The sequence below is a fragment of the Manacus candei genome, unplaced genomic scaffold (assembly GCF_025592945.1).
Source record: "Manacus candei isolate 608988 ecotype Guabito, Panama unplaced genomic scaffold, ASM2559294v1 h1tg000073l, whole genome shotgun sequence".
NCBI lineage: Eukaryota > Metazoa > Chordata > Aves > Passeriformes > Pipridae > Manacus > Manacus candei.
In genome coordinates, this window is record NW_026138121.1 from 1,267,231 (window position 1) to 1,282,274 (window position 15,044).

Sequence of the window (15,044 nt, forward strand, 5' to 3'; positions counted from 1 at the left end):
GACAAATTTCAATCCATATAGAGGTTAATAAATGATCACCCAGCGGTGTGAGCTGCACTGGGCAGCAAAGAGGGGCAGGGTCCTGGGGCACAGTCAAACTCTGGGGGGCCCTCCTGGCTCTGCAAGGACCATCTGAAAGGAGCAGGCTGAATGTCCCCTGTTCCAGGGTGCCTTTATCTGTCACTGCTGATGCTCTGCAAACGTACAGACCCCCAAATCCACTCCCCTGGGAGAGGGGAGCTCTGGAGCAGGGGCACAGAGCTGGCAGGAGAGGGGGAGATCCTGTCCCAGCTGGTTACATCCCCACAGCCCAATGGGCACCCGATCCCAGCAGTCCCATGGCTTGCTCAGCCCTTCCCTGGTGCCTCCTGGTTGCCCCCAGGATCCGGGAAGGTCATGGCACTGATTTCCCCTCCCAGATGGGCTGTTTTTCTCTCTAAAGCATCTAAACTATGAACAAAAAAAAAAAAAAAAAAAGAGAAAAGAGGAACATCAGCTGCCTGGGAAAACCATCAGCATTCCCGCCTGCTCCTGCCACCTGGCTTCCCAAACCATCCCACTGCCCCGAGCAGAGCTGAGCCCTGCCAGGGCCACTCCAGAAAAACCTCTGCCCTCGCTGCTCCGGCTTCTTCTGAGCTGCAAAACTCCTCCAGATTAAAGGCAGAGGAGTTTGGGAGGTTTTTTTTACGGGGAAAAAAAGGCTTTGGAGATAAACAGGAGCGAGAAGCGGAGCGTGGGCGGGCGCTGCTGCCGCTGCTGTGCAGCTGAATTGAGTCCCCTCGTCTGGGGGAGACTGGGGGTCCTGGCAGCGATTTAGGGAAACAAAAAGAGCATCTAGAAGGGGGTGGCGTTGGATGGACCTGACCCCCTGGGTTTGGGGTCGTACTGTCCCTCTCTGCCACGGCCCGGGGTTTGGGGCGCAGCCCTGGTGCCCTGCTCACCTCTCCCCCCTGGATGGGGGCTGTGGATGTTCCCCCGTGCAGCGGGGCCGGGCTGGGGGGGCCGTGGGCAGGCTCAGCCGAGCTGGGGGTGGGCAGGGAGCCGCCGAGCCCCGGCGGGTGCTGTCAGCCCGCGAGCAATAATTAGCGGTGATCAAAGCGGCTCCTTCCCGACAGCCCTGAATACGGATGCTTGGAAATCTCCCGGCTGCTGGCAGGGAGGGAACAACGCCCGCTCTCGTCGGCGGGCGAGTCTGAGCCGCTCCCAGGACCCCCAGCACCGGTGGGGGGGTTCCGGGGGGCTGGGGGTGAGTGTCGCCATGGGGCAGAGCTCTGTGTGGGTCACGGGGCATGGGGGGCTCTGCTCCCAGCCTGGCAGTGTCCAGGCCTCAGTCCTGGCATCCCTCCTCCCCGAGAAGAGGGAGCTGGGAAATCTGGAAGCTCCTCGGGGCTGGAGCAGGCTGAGCAGCGTGACCCACCCCAGCTTGGGATCCGGCCCCTCCTGCACTGCCGCTCACCCGTGTCCCTGCCCGGGTTATCCCAGCTGGACATCCCCGCTGGAGCTGGCACTGACCCCCTGCCCTCGAGCCAGAGGTGGGCAGACCTCTGCTCCTGTGCCCTTGCCTGATTGTCCAGCTTGGGAGAGGCCATGCTCTGTGGGCTTTGATTAATTCCTGCCTTGTTTCCGTTCCCAGAGCCCCCTGGGGTTTGTCTCCCCCGTTCTCTCCATTCTTCCCTTTGGAATTGCACAGTGGAGCACATCCTGTCTGGGTCCCCAGGACCTCTCCCTGGCTCTTGGGCTCAGTTTTATCTCTTCCTTCAAACAGAGAGGGAATCCACTGCGGAGCTGAGCCGGATACCCGGCCCCAGCTGCCTCGGGAATGGAGGGAAGGGCTGATCCTGAGAAATTGGTCTGGATTTGGGATGCTCTCTGTGCTGCCCCCTTTGCTGTCCGCAGGTACCTGTCCCCTCAGCTGTCACACGCTCCGTGTCAGGGACACGGGACAGCCCCGGGGTGTGAAAACACTGGAGATGTTCCTGTATTTCCCGGGAAGGGCCAGGCTGGCTGCAGCTCAGCCCCAAGGGCGGCGTTTGCTCCCTCCCGGAGAGCTGAGGAGAGGGAAGGGGGTGCCCGGACCGCGACCAAGATAAACACGGGGCTGAGAGGCAGGTGGGCTGTGAGTCCCCAGGAGTAACCTCGGGGAAAACAGCTCCCGCTCTGAGGATTTCCTTCCTTCCCAGTTTTATTCTGGAGCTCGCTGCAGCTCCCGCTCTCCCTCCCGGCCGGCGCTGGAGGGAGGGGTTGGCTGCCTGCGGCTTTCTCCCTGCGAGCCCGAGATGCTGATGTGTAAGCTCTGGGTCTCCTTGGCTCCCCAGGTTCTCCATGGCTGGCTCGGCGGCTCCGGGAGGAGGCAGCCGCCCCTATAGGCGCTCCCCTATTGCTCCCGGCTCCTGCACACACATTTCCGCCGCTGTGTGGAGCGGGAACGCGCGTCTCCAGAGCAGCGCTGGGATTAATGGGCTGCAAGGAACAGGGCAGCTCCCACCGCCTCACCCCTGTCCCTGCCGGCAGCGGGTGCAGCCCCGGCACTGCCGAGCCCGGAGCCGGCTTCGCTCCGGCGGCTCCTCCGAAACATCCCATCCCAAAGCAATTTTCCGACAAGGCTCCGCTTTGCAGGGAGTCTGACCTTTTCATTAATAAATCAGCTGTGTTATTGAACGCATGAATAATGCATGATCACACCCAGCCCTGCGCTGAGCTCTGTGTGTAAAATGTAATTAATCCTCTCCCGTAACACCCCCGAGGGCCGGGGATGGATGGGGATGGTGCCAGCGGCACCCGGCGATGCTCCGGAGCATCCCGATCTCAGCGATGGCTCCGGGGCATTCCCTTCTCAGCAACACATCCCGCTCACCCTGAGGGGGGTTCCCTCTAGGAATTTTTTTTTCCTTGCTTTTTAATCCGGGTGTTTTAAAGAGGAAAATTTCCCTTTGCTGTGCAGCTGCTGGAGGAACCCCCGGCAGGATCCTTTCCCCGAGCGTTTCCTCTGGGAAATAACATCGGCTTTTGCTTTCCCCGACCTTTTCCTGCTGTGGCTGTTAATAACGTGAAATCCTGAGTAAATGTCTCCATTCAGGTGTGTTTAACAGGAACCCGTGAGCAAACACTGTCACCGCTGGTGCGATCTCCAGGAGACCCCCAGGCATTTGAATGGGATTCAGCCCCGAAAATGGCCTCGATCCCAGCGGGGTTTCTTCCCTCCAGCTGCCACTCGGGAGGGGTGGGAAAGCGTTTCCTTGTTTTTAAACTCAATAAAAATTTGACCCGGTGGATGGTGCCGGGGATGGCGTTACTTTGACCCCGCGGGGGCTGTTTGCTCCCTGCCCACCGCTCCTCTCGCTCCCGGGGGACGTGGAGGGGGGTTTTCCAGCAGCTGCCCTGGCACTGCCCCCCAAAATTCATCGACGGCGGAGGAAGGGGGGGGTCGCAGGGAAAACCGCAGCAGCGCGGGGTTAATTAGCGAGCAGCATAACGAGGTCTGGTAGTAATTACACGCACCCTCGGCCAGGAAGCAGCTGCCGAGTGACGTGGCCGGTGCATGGGGGGCCCCCCCTGCCCTCCGGCCGCCCCCCCGGCTCAGCACCCGCATCCCGCGGGGCCAGCACCCACTGCCGCGCTCCGCGGGGCCCCGGGGCGGCTGCGAGGGTGTAGCTGGAGCCGGGGGGCTGCGTGGGGGGGACCCCAGCTCCGGGGGGCTGCAGGGACCCCCCGCCCCAGCTCTGCCGGGGCTCTGCGCGGTGCCCGAGGTGGGAAGCAGCCGCCGCACTCTCCCTCTAGTGGACACGGCCCGTGGGTGAGTAGGTGAAAGTGGGGACCCCCACTCGTGTCCCCACTCCGGGTGCTCCCGGGAGTGATGTGCCGTGGGGTTTTTGGCTGCCCCCATCCCTGCTCTCGGCTGTGGAAGGATTGGTCTCTTCACACGCAGCTGTCGCTGCGGGGAGAAAGAATCCCGGGACGATTTAGGTTGGAAAACACCTCTAAGATCATCGGGTCCAACCATGAGGAAGGGATGTGGGTGTCGCGGGGATCACCCAGGGGCGCCGGGGGGGGGTTTGGGGCGGGTGTGAGCTGGCACTGGTCCCACTGATCCCGGGAAAGCTCTGCCCCCTCCCAGCAGCCCCGGAGCCCCCGGTCGCTGCCTCCTCCCCCCTCCCCTCCCGGAGCACGCAGCGGGTCAGGGAATGTGCTGGAAAACAAACACGTTTCCGTAGAGCTCCACATGCACAAATGTTGCCCTTGGCCGCAGGCGCGGGGCGGCCGCTCCGGCTGAAGGGGCTTTTTGTGGGGCAGCTTTGAAACCTCCTTCCAGACTCCCCTTCCTGCCTCCCTCCTCCCAGCCCCTCCTGAACACGGGCCCGGGGGATTTACAGTGCTGCCCCTCATGGCTCTGGAGAATCCCCCTTGGCCGGGGAAGCCGCTGGAGCCCAAACCCCTGCACTGCCAGTTCCTTCCCAGCTTTCCCCCCCTGGGCTCCCTCCCCCCTCCCTCCCGGCCCTCCCAATTAAACGTTTCCGAGCGAGGTTGTCCTCGGAGCGGCTGCAGCTTCAGAAATCCCAGCAGGTCTCCTCTGAGGAGCACTTTCAAAGGCTTCATCCACTCTCTGATCCTGAATCCACGCCGCTGCCGGGAGCTGCTGCAGCTCCAGGGTGGATGGAGGCAGCCGGTGGGACTGGGAACAGGGAGAGCCAGGGGATGGCACAGCCCAAGGCACTGCTGTCCCCAGGTTTTTAGGGAATGCCAGGTCAGGATCAGCAAAGCCACCACCTCCTTGTGCATGGCTGGAGCCCAGGGACAACCAGGAGGGGCTGGAGCCAGCCCAGCATGGGAACATCCCAGCTTTTGCTCCAGTGGCTCCATAAGGAGTTTGATTCCTATGCCAGGATGGCTCGAACACCCCCAGCTTTCCCTTCAGGGCTGTATCAATATTAATTTCCAGTCCTGCATGGAACCCACTGAACCCTGGTGGGACTTTTTCCAGAGCCAATGCTTGGGGGGATGTGGGGGTGTGGAATGGTTCCTTGTTGGAAATGTCAGGGAAGTTGGTTGTGAAGCATCAATGTTTTTCGTTGGAGGAAACCACTCCATCCATTCATCCATCCATCCATCCATCCATCCCCCCCTCTATCACTCCAACCATCCATCCATCCATCCATCCAACCATCTATCCATCCATCCAACCATCCATCCATCCATCCATCCATCCATCCAACCATCCATCCATCCATCCATCCCCCCCTCTATCACTCCAACCATCCATCCATCCATCCACTGCCCCCCCAGCAGGCTCTGCTGCCCCACGTGGGCAGGGGGGAGATGGATCCCCGAGGAGAGGGTGGAGATGTGTGGGCTGCACGTGCTGGGTGCTGAGGATGGTGAGGGGACCGGGGGTGACCGTGGCGTGGCCGTGGCCGTGTCGCTGCAGCCGCCGGGGCTGCTGGCAGTGTCCAGGCTGCTGGCGAGACACAGCTGGATGGCTCTGCTTTTTTCCAGGCCTGTGTCTCAGTTTCTCTTCGTTTTATGTGTTTTTATTTCCTATTAAAAGTGCGCTGTCTCATTTCCTCCGTGAAAAACAAGGCCTTTTTCAGCGAGATGAATTCCTCCAGCTCCAGCAAAGCCCCGGCCTGCACTGAAAAATAAACAGGCTCTGGGGGACAGGCTGCCTTCACCCCTCTCCTCTCCTCTCTCTGCTCCTTGACCCTGCTGGGGGGATGCTGGATCCCCTCTCCAGGGGCACATGGATTCAGACATCCCTGGTCATTGCTGGAGCCTCCCCTTCCCTTCCAGAACCTTCCTTGTTTCAGGCAGGTTTGATGGTGGCTAAAGAAGGAAACAGCGACACCTTTTCAGGCTGTTCTGTCCCCTTGCCGTGCTGGGAAGATGCTGGGAGCTGCAGGAAGGGGCCTGGAGCCCTCTCAGTGTCCCAACATCCCCAGGCAGGAGAGGCAGCTCCTCGGAGGCCACGGGAGCAGCTCCCAGAGCATCTGCCCGGGCTGGAAGCAGCGGCACAGATGCCTTCGGGATGAAAACACTTCCTCTGCCTCCACCTCCACCTGACATTTGGGAAAGCAGAGCCACGGAGCTCCCTGGAGCTCCCAGATCCTCTGAAGTGGAGCCATCCCAGAGGCGGCTCGTGGTCCGGGGGGCGGGAGGGGACGCTCGTGGTTCGGGGGGCGGGAGGGGACGCTGGGCAGCGCTGGCTCCGGGACAGCCCGGACAGGAGCCGCCCCCGCTGTTGCCCGGGGAACCGGCTGTTTATCCCGGACCGGACCTGGGCGGGTTGTCTGGAGCCTGGGATGCAGCTGGGGACGGGCTCTGGGGGTGCTCTGAGCTGGTGGGTGCTCAGCACCCTTTTCTGGAGGCTCTGATGGGCACCGTGGGCTGTGCCACCCGTGGGAGGGGGCTCTGGGCGAGGGCTGAATGCTTTGTGCAGGGGCAGAGCTGAGCTGCTGGGGCTGGAGCACATCCCGACCTCCTTCCCCGTGCCCAAACACCCCAGGGTGATGCCATCGGGCTCATCCCCTCATGGGCTGCAGCTCAGCCCCCCCAGAGACCCCCAGGCCTGCAGATTGTCACCGTTTGGGGTTAATCTCCTTTTAGGCCACGCTGCAATTCAGCATCCCCCTGTTGGAAACAGATGGCAGGTTTTTGGGGTGAGACTGGGGGGGTGATGCCCCCCAGGGCACAGCTCTGCCCTCCTGGCTCTCTGCCCCTGTGGAAAACATGGTGATGGGCAGGACCAGAGGACAGCAGCTCCTGGGGAGGGTCCTGACAGTGGATTTTACGGCGTTGGCAGCTCAGCTCAGCTGTCCCTCCACTTCCCCTTCCATCACAGCAAATGTGCAATATTGAAGTACTGGAGCTGAACTCCCCGGGCAGAGAGACACAGAAAGATGTTTATTTTCCAGCCTGGAGCTATGGATTTATGATGAAATGTTGTTGCTTGTCGGGGTGGAAGGGCTGGCAGAGCTCTGTGGCTGCAGCTCCCAGCCCCGGAGCACTCCAGGACACAGCAAGTGCCTCCTGGCAGCTCCTGCCTGTGCCCAGCTCCTGGCACTGTCCCTTGAGAAGGGAAAAAGAAAGGGAAGGCATGAGATGAGGCTGAGGAGTGTTGCTTTGAAAACCTCCCATGGTTTCCTTTGGAGGCTGAAGGCCACAGGAACAAACTCGCAGCGGATGGGGCTTGGGGATGCTGGGAGAGAAGGGGCTAAGGAGGGGAGCAGGGGCTGGGAAGGGGGATGTGACCTGCCAGCAGGTCTGGCTGAGGTTGGAGACATCCAAGGTGAGGCACATCAAACACCTGACCCCGGGTCTTCTCAGGATTGGGATGAGAAGCAGCTGCAGCCACTGAGGGTGGGTCATGGTGTTGGCTGGGAGGTTATAAATGGCCTGAGCTGGTACAGCTCAGCTCCTTCAGCCAGTGATTGCAGCCAGTTTCCAAGCTTGGGGGAACTGGTGAGGCACTGGGGGACGAACCAGGGAAGGTCCTCACCCCAGGCTGGGTGTTGGTGCTTTGCTGGGAGCTGGGGACAGGCAGGACAGCAGAGAACGGCCCCAGGTAAGGTTTGTGTCTTGCGTGGAGCCTTCACGTCGTGGCTGGCAGATGTTTGGGGTTCATGGGCTGGACTTTGCTGTGGAAATGTTTGCGTCTTCATCTGAGGATTTTCAGGGCTCTGCAAGTCAGGGAAGATGGAAAGTGCAGGTCTGGTGGTGGCCTGTGGGACCGGCTGTTTACTGGGCTCCGGGGTGAGGGAGGAAATAACACACGCACAAAATCCTCCAAGGATGCAGAACTGGGAGGATTTGCAAATACCAGAGAGGACAGAGGGGTTAGAAAAATCGACAGGAAACACAAAGGCCCAGTTTGGAAAATGCAAAGCAAATCCATCTGGAGGAGAACAGGGAATGGCAGCGGCGTGTCGGGAATGCTGGAGATCCTCGGGCAAGGGGTCGGGGGTGCCTGCTCAGTGTCCCCCTCTTTGGGGAGGGGGCCAGAGGGGCTCGGAGGGGCTCTGTCAGTGCTAATCCCAGCTCGTCCAAAGGGCTCAGCTCCCGGCTGAGGGAGCAGCCAGGGTTTTGGCAGTGCCTGTGGCTCAGGGAGTGCTGAGCTCTCTGCAGAGAGGTGCTGGCAGGAGCCCCTCGGGGCTGTGCCACCCTTCCCTCTGCCCCACAAACCCAGCAGGGCTCAGCACCCCCCTCCACAACCCCTCGTGTGCTACAGAGTCCCCAGTTGGTGTGCAGGAACCCCCTGGCCTGGGAGAGCCAGGGGGATGCTGGTGGGGGGGATGCTCTGATGGTTTTCCTGGACCATCCCCATCCATTTTGGTGTCTCCAGGGATGTGTCCCCTTGCATGGGGTGGCCAAGGTCAACGGGGGCAGCTTTAAGGGGGTCAGTGGGAAGCTTTAAGGGGTCAATGGGAAGCTTTAAGGGGGCTGCAGGAGGATTAAAGGCAGGTTGTCTGGCCCTTAATGGCTCTGCCATAAATTCCTTCTCCGAGCTCAGTGAAACCCCGGCGTTCCCAGAGCTCCCTTGCTTATTAAACAACCTAATGAAGTGATTTGATTAAAGGCAGGGAAGTTGTTCTGCCTGCCCTGGTGCCTTGTAGCAACCTGGGAATATCCGTGCTGGTATTTGGGAGCTGCTGCTCCTCGATGACTCGGTGCTGACTGTGTGGGGGTTGGTTGCCACGAGCATTGTTTGTTTGCCACTTGAATTGCCACGGGCCTTGTTTGTCACTTGTGGGGAGCTCCAGGCAGGTGCCTGGATGCCAAGGTGCCAGGCTGGGAGCCAGGGGTGCAGGAGGCTGTGCCTGTGCCCAGTGTGACAGGGAGCTCAGGGACAACGTGACTCTGTGGGAGGTGAACTCCGGGTTTCTCCCGTGGGAAATGCTGCAATCTGGGGGCCCGAGCTGCAACCACAGAGCAGGGAGGGATGGATGTCCTGGGAAGAGCAGAGCAAGCTCTGGCTGGGAGGGTTCCTGGGATGGGAACTGGCACCCGGTGGGATGGGCAGCTGCTGCCAGGAGCTGCAATAATTAATGGCAATAATTAATAGCAACGGTATTAAAAAGAGCTGGTGAGAGAAGAGAGAAGAGCAGAGTCCAGGCTGCGGAGGGAGAGTGGGAAGGAGCAGAATGAGTAAGAGGCATAAGAAGAGAGGAGGCAATGTGACCTCTGCAGAAACACAAATTACTCAGCTCCTTCTGGCTGCATCAAAGATTTTCTGACTCACCAGCCCCGGGATTTAACCCCTGGCTCCCGGGCTGTGCTGGCAGACTGGAGGGATGCAGGGAGGCTGCTCCAGCTCCTCGTCCATGGCAAGTGTGCCAGGGGCTGCCCAGCCCTTCGAGGTGAGGAAGGGTCCCAGGCTCTGGAGGGCACGGTGGGTTTTTATGGGGACCCCAGGAGTGAAGAGCTGGAGGGATGAGATCCATCCCTTCCAGCCACCTGCAGCATCGGATCCCAAATCCTACAAAGGTGCTTTGCTTGCCCCCTCTCCTCCCTCCCCACATCCTCGGGAGGTGGATAAGTCCAGTGGGTGACCAAGAGGCTGTTGGGGGCTCTGCATTCCCAGATTCTCCATGAAAACTCAAAAAAAATCCTGTTTTAACCCCACCCCAGCTTCACCTTCCACATCCCCGTCCCCACTGGGGATGGAGGGCTCAGCTGCAGCCTCCAGACACCTTCATCCTTCCCTGCTCTCCCTCCTCCCAGGGGTTAAACTCTCCCAGGCTCGGGGTTGTTCTCTTACACCCCTCTGGGGGAATAATTGGGAATAATTGGAAGCAGGTTGCTGCTGAGTGGAGCTACTTGGTTGGAGAGTGTCTGAGCTGCTGCTCAGTGAACCTGCCCTGGAGTGATGGGAAAGAGCCCAAGATGCTGGTGGACATTGGACCCACAGCCACCCCTGTTCCAAGGGCAGGTCCCGAGGGACACCAGTGTCAGGAACTCGCTGCTCCCTCTCACCCCAGATCACCTGGGAAAAGCAGGAAAGGAAAGAGGAGAAGGATGTTCCAGCAAAGGAGGGGAACCAGGAGTCAGGAGGCAGGATGAAGGCTGTGCCCAGGGAGCAGTGCCAGGGAATGGCTGGAAAGGGCTGGGGGCAGATGGGCAATAAGGGATGGAGCTCGCAGAGGTGGAAAATACGGGAGGAGTTTGATTTATTTGCTGTGTCCCTTCATCTCCTTTCCTTCCACTTTCCATCATGGCTTGTCAAGAGTTTACCTTGAGCCTGTGCAGGGACTGGACCAGCTCCACACAGAGGCTGGAGCAAAACCATCCCCAAAACAAACCTGGAGCCCGACCTGGGCTGGGCTGGACAATCCGGGCTGTCGGGGCTCTGGGCTTTGTTTAGACCGAGCTGGGATTTTCACCAGGACAACTTCCAATCTGCGATTTCCTGCTCTACCAGGAGGGGCAGAAACCCCGTCAGAGCAGCCTCTGTGTCCTGCCTTTTCCATTCCTGGGCACTGGATGATCTCTGAGACAGGAGAGTGACTGTTGCTGGACAGGACCTGGGGTTTCAGTTTCACTGGAAAGGCCCCATATTCTGCTTTTTTTTCCACTCCAGGATAATACAAAAACAAAATCAAGACATTTCCTGTGAAACAGAACCATTGGAAAAAATCTCTTTTGGAGTTGAAGGCAACATTTATTTTTTTTTAAATACAATCAAAACATTTCAATCCTATTTTTACCTTCAGCAAAGTCCTTAATGGGAAATGGAGGCTGTTTTTAGGGATGAGATTTCACCCACACTCGATGGTCTTTGCAGCACTTGGCTCCCTGGGGTGGGAACTGGGGGGGTCTCGGGGTGCTTGGCCAAATTCTCTCCCCCTGAAGGTGCTGCCCCATTTCCAGGGGCTGAATAAAGGGAATTGGGGGATATTATCCAGCATCTCTCCCCGCTTTCCCAGCGAGCCCCAGCGTTCCAGACCTGAAGGTGACACTCCTGGAGCTGCTGCTCCCACGCAGGAGGGGCTGAACCCCCATCCAGGGGAAACTGGGGGCTCCCTCCCCAGTGGCTGAGCAGACTCCTCCCCACCCCTTTGCCCGAGGGAGCCTCAAATATTTGGGTGATGAGCAGCCAAAGGCAGGGGAAGGGCTGGGGGATGAGTCCATGTTCTGGATGATTCCCAGCTCTGCCCAGCCTGGGGATGATCCCAGGTTATTACAGCCCTGCTCTCTGCCGAGGTGGAAGGGAGGTGTTTATGGGGAGAGGGGTGTGAGGATACAGCCCTTGGAGGACCTCCTGGAATAGGTTGGGAAATCTAACACTTCCCTGCTCCAGCTGTGACCCTGTGCAGGGCCTGTGAGGAGGAGTTAACTCTTCCCTGCACACGCTGTGCATCCTGTTCCAGGGGAGGGGAGAGGGCTGGGAGACCCCCTGGGCAGGCTGGATGCTTGGGAATGAGCAGTGGGAGAGGGAAATAACCCGGCTCAGGGGAGGGGGCAGAAGAGAAGGGGGAAAGCCCCACCTGGTGTTTCTGGAGGAGGGAAGGGAACATTTCCCGTGGGATCTTTGTTCCTTGAAGGAGGTTGAGGTGAGAAAATGGAGCATTTGGCTCCAAAGGGGAAAGGAAGCTGGGCAGAGCTGGTGGGTTTTGGTTTTGTGGCGAGAGTGAGGGAGGCAGAAAGAGCTGGGGACCGGCCACTGCCTCCTGAGTAGCCCCAAAAGTGCTGCAAACGTGGGAGAAAGGGGGTAACTCGGCAGGAGGGCCATGTCCAAGGGCAGACAGGGGGGCCTGAGGTTGCCCAGGTGTGGGAAAGCACAGCTGGGAGCTGGCTGGGGTGGGATGGTGCCCAGGGCAGGGGCAGAGCGTGGACAGACAGGATCTGGGATGCAGGACCCGGGCGAGGAGCCGCGGAGGGACGGGAGCCTGCGGGGTCTGGCACGAAGGCTGGGGAGAGATGGATGGAGGCAAAGCCCCTGGCAGCTCTTAGCAGTTAGAAAAATGAGCTGAATTTATAGCTGTAATATTTGGAGCCGTTGCTGGGGATCTCTGGGGCTCTGACAGGAGCCTGTTCTGCTCTCGCCGCTGCCAAGCAATGGAGTGTGAGACAGGATCGTGCAGCGGAGATGATTCCCCAGCCCCGGCCTGTGCATCCATCATCCCACCTTCCCCCAGTCCCTCCGTGCTCCCTGGCTTTGTCTGGAATGCTTCTGGAGGTGCCTGTCCCCAGGCTGGGGTTTTCCAGGGGACAGCTGGGCAGGCAGGTGGCTCTGGTGGCCGAAGGCTCAGCACTGTGTTTCCAGCAGGGTAATGGGTTGTTGTGCCCTGGCTGATGAACATTCTCCATTATTTTTCCCCTCTCGTAGAGGAGGAAAATATTTATTAACAGAAAGCATCAATGAAGAGGCTCTCCCCCACCGTGCCTGCTCCAGTGGCTGGGGTGGGGCTGGTCACCCCATGGACATTGTTATCCCTGAATAGGAGCGTCCCAGTTCATTTTTCCAAAGGGAAGCAGCCCCAGGGAGGGCAGAGAGTCCTGGGGGCTGTGCTGGTGGGTGTCCCCTGCCTGGGGAGCAGGGGGGAGCAGTCGTGCTCCCGAGGCAGCTGATGGCACACGAGGAACAGTCCAGCTGGGTCTGGCTTAGGAGAGGAAAAATCCTGGACCAGGAGGAGAAGGAGAAAGCCAGGAGGGAGGCCAAGCCCAAAGGAGGACTAGACACAACTCAGGTGTTTCCACTGCAGGCAAATGTCTGGGCAGTGAAGCCCAGACAGGGGAGGGAGGTGATGGAGCTGTTGGCTCCAGACACTCCAGGCATGGGAGGGCTTGGGGGGGCACCCCCTGGGCACCCCCTGCTTCCACCCCCAGGGGACAGCAGTGACAGGCAGATGTTCAGGCAGCTTGGTGACCCCTTTTCTCCTGAGTCCCAAATGCCTTTGGGACTGTCCAGGTCTTTGTCCCCATTGTCTCCTGTCCCCCCCATGTCCCCAGCTGGGGGGGACAGGCCTTCACATCCTTTATGATGGGTTTATTTAAAGCCCTGGGCCTCAGTGGCATCTTGTGGTGATGGCTCCCACCACTAATCGTGGGTTTGACTCGAAATATTCCCTTCCATGGTTTCTGGTGCCTTTCATTCGGGGTTTCACTGAATCACCCCCTTGTTCCTGCTCTAACCCACACTCAGCTCATGGCTGAGGTGACACCAGCAACCTTCCACCCTCCAAAGTGCTGTCGTGGCTGGTACCCCCCATCCCTGCAGTCAGCTGGGGCTGAATCCAGGGATTCCTGGCTGGGAGGTGTTGGATGCTGCTCCCCAGGTGCCTGGGGAGGGTGTCAGGGGGTCCCCCTGCCCCTGGCTGTGCTGGGCACAGGGCAGTGATGCTGCTGCCTCGTGCTGAGGGAAACCAGCAGCCAGGAAAACTCCATTGCTCGGCTCCAAAATGTTTTGTTCCCAGTGTCCTGCTAAACCTGGCACCAAGAGGAGCTGGGTCAGTGACAGGTCAAACTGCTGGAGCTCCTGGGGAGCGGGGAGGGCACGTCCTCACTTCCCAAAGAGGCTGGGGCTGGATGTGCTGGAGCCTGGCAGGGACTGGGTGTAGGAAACCTGCTCCTTGCTCCCAAATCTCTTCCCTGAGCACGTGCCTCAGTTTCCCCTTCTCTGATAGATGGCAGATGCTGGAGGCAGGTTTGGAATCAGCAGACAGGATGTGATTCCCAACAAGCAGCAGCTTTCCTGGGGGAGGGGGTGAGTGCCTGCTTCCTAGAGAACAACCCCACGGTGAAATCCAAGCCCTGGGAGCCTCCTCGGGCTTGGAATCACCTTTTCTTTGCTTATTTAAAATATCAGCCCTAACATTCCGTGAGCAGAGAGCCAGGACTTCTCACCCCTGTGCCGAGCCCGGAGCTGCCCAGCTGGGCAATAACGGGGGACTGTGGGTTTGGGGGTGCAGAAAGCTGGTCTGGTTGTCACTGGGCTTTGCTGACCCCGAGTTTGGGGGCTACAGCCCAGCAGAGGGGGCAGGGCCGTGCTGGGGGGACCCCAAGACAAGGAGGGGACTCCGAGAGAAGGGCCCAGGGCCCCTGGTCGGTGCTGCTCAGCCCCCAGCACTGTGGCCACGAGCTGAGGTAGTTGGCCCCACTGCCAAGAGCTAATAAGTGGCTGCTGAGCCTCACAGGGGAAAAAAAAAAAAAAAAAGGAAAAAAATAGGGGTTTTGGACTTCTCTCCCTCGGAGAAATGAGTCGGATGATTTAATCCGCGAGAAATGTGAGGTTTGTTCTGCTCTGGATCCCCTCCCTGCGCTTAAAGCAGCCACGAGGCCAGCGGGGAGGGTGGGAGGTGGGCTGGGAAGGGGCTGGGGGATGCAGGAGGGCGGGGGGGCTCGGCAGAGGGAGTGGGGCTGGCGGCCACCCCACGGCATCACTGGGACAGGGCCTGTCCTGCTGCCACCCCCCGAGGGCCGGGCAGCAGGGAGGGGGTCCCGGGTGCCCCCGTGTCAGTCCCCCACTGTGCTGGTCCCTGTCCTGGAGAACTTCAACCTCCTCCCTTCTCTCAGCAGGGCCTGAGGCTCCTCCAGGCTGTCCCAGCAATGAGTTTGTTCGGACTCAGCCCTCCTTGGAAAGGCTGCTCCTCCCCTATGGAGAGACCATTGCTCCCAGTTTAGCCTCTCTCCGGGGCAAGCTGGGAGGATGGGGGTGATGGAGCGGGTCCTTCAGGCCGTGGAGGGGGTGCAGGGAACCCTCAGGGCTGGGATGTGAGTGCTCCCAGCCCATGCTCAGACTGGGGTGTGCGTGTGCCAGCCCAGCATTTTCCATTCCCTAACCCTTCCCTTCCATTCCCAAACCCTCCCCTGGCTCCACAGGGCCTGGGCTCGGGCACCCGCCTGCTGGGGCTCTTCTCCAGGGAGCTCTGCCCGGACTTTTAACGACCAGAGCAGCAGCTGTGCTCCAAACAGGCTCATTTCTTGTTTTCCCTCTTTTCTTCAAACACCTGGCCTGGACAGGGATCAGCTCCTCCTCGACTGCGTTTCCCACCCGGGAGCAGGAGCAGCTCGTTCTGTCCAGCCTGGCCCCGTCCCTGTCCATCTGTGCTGGGGAA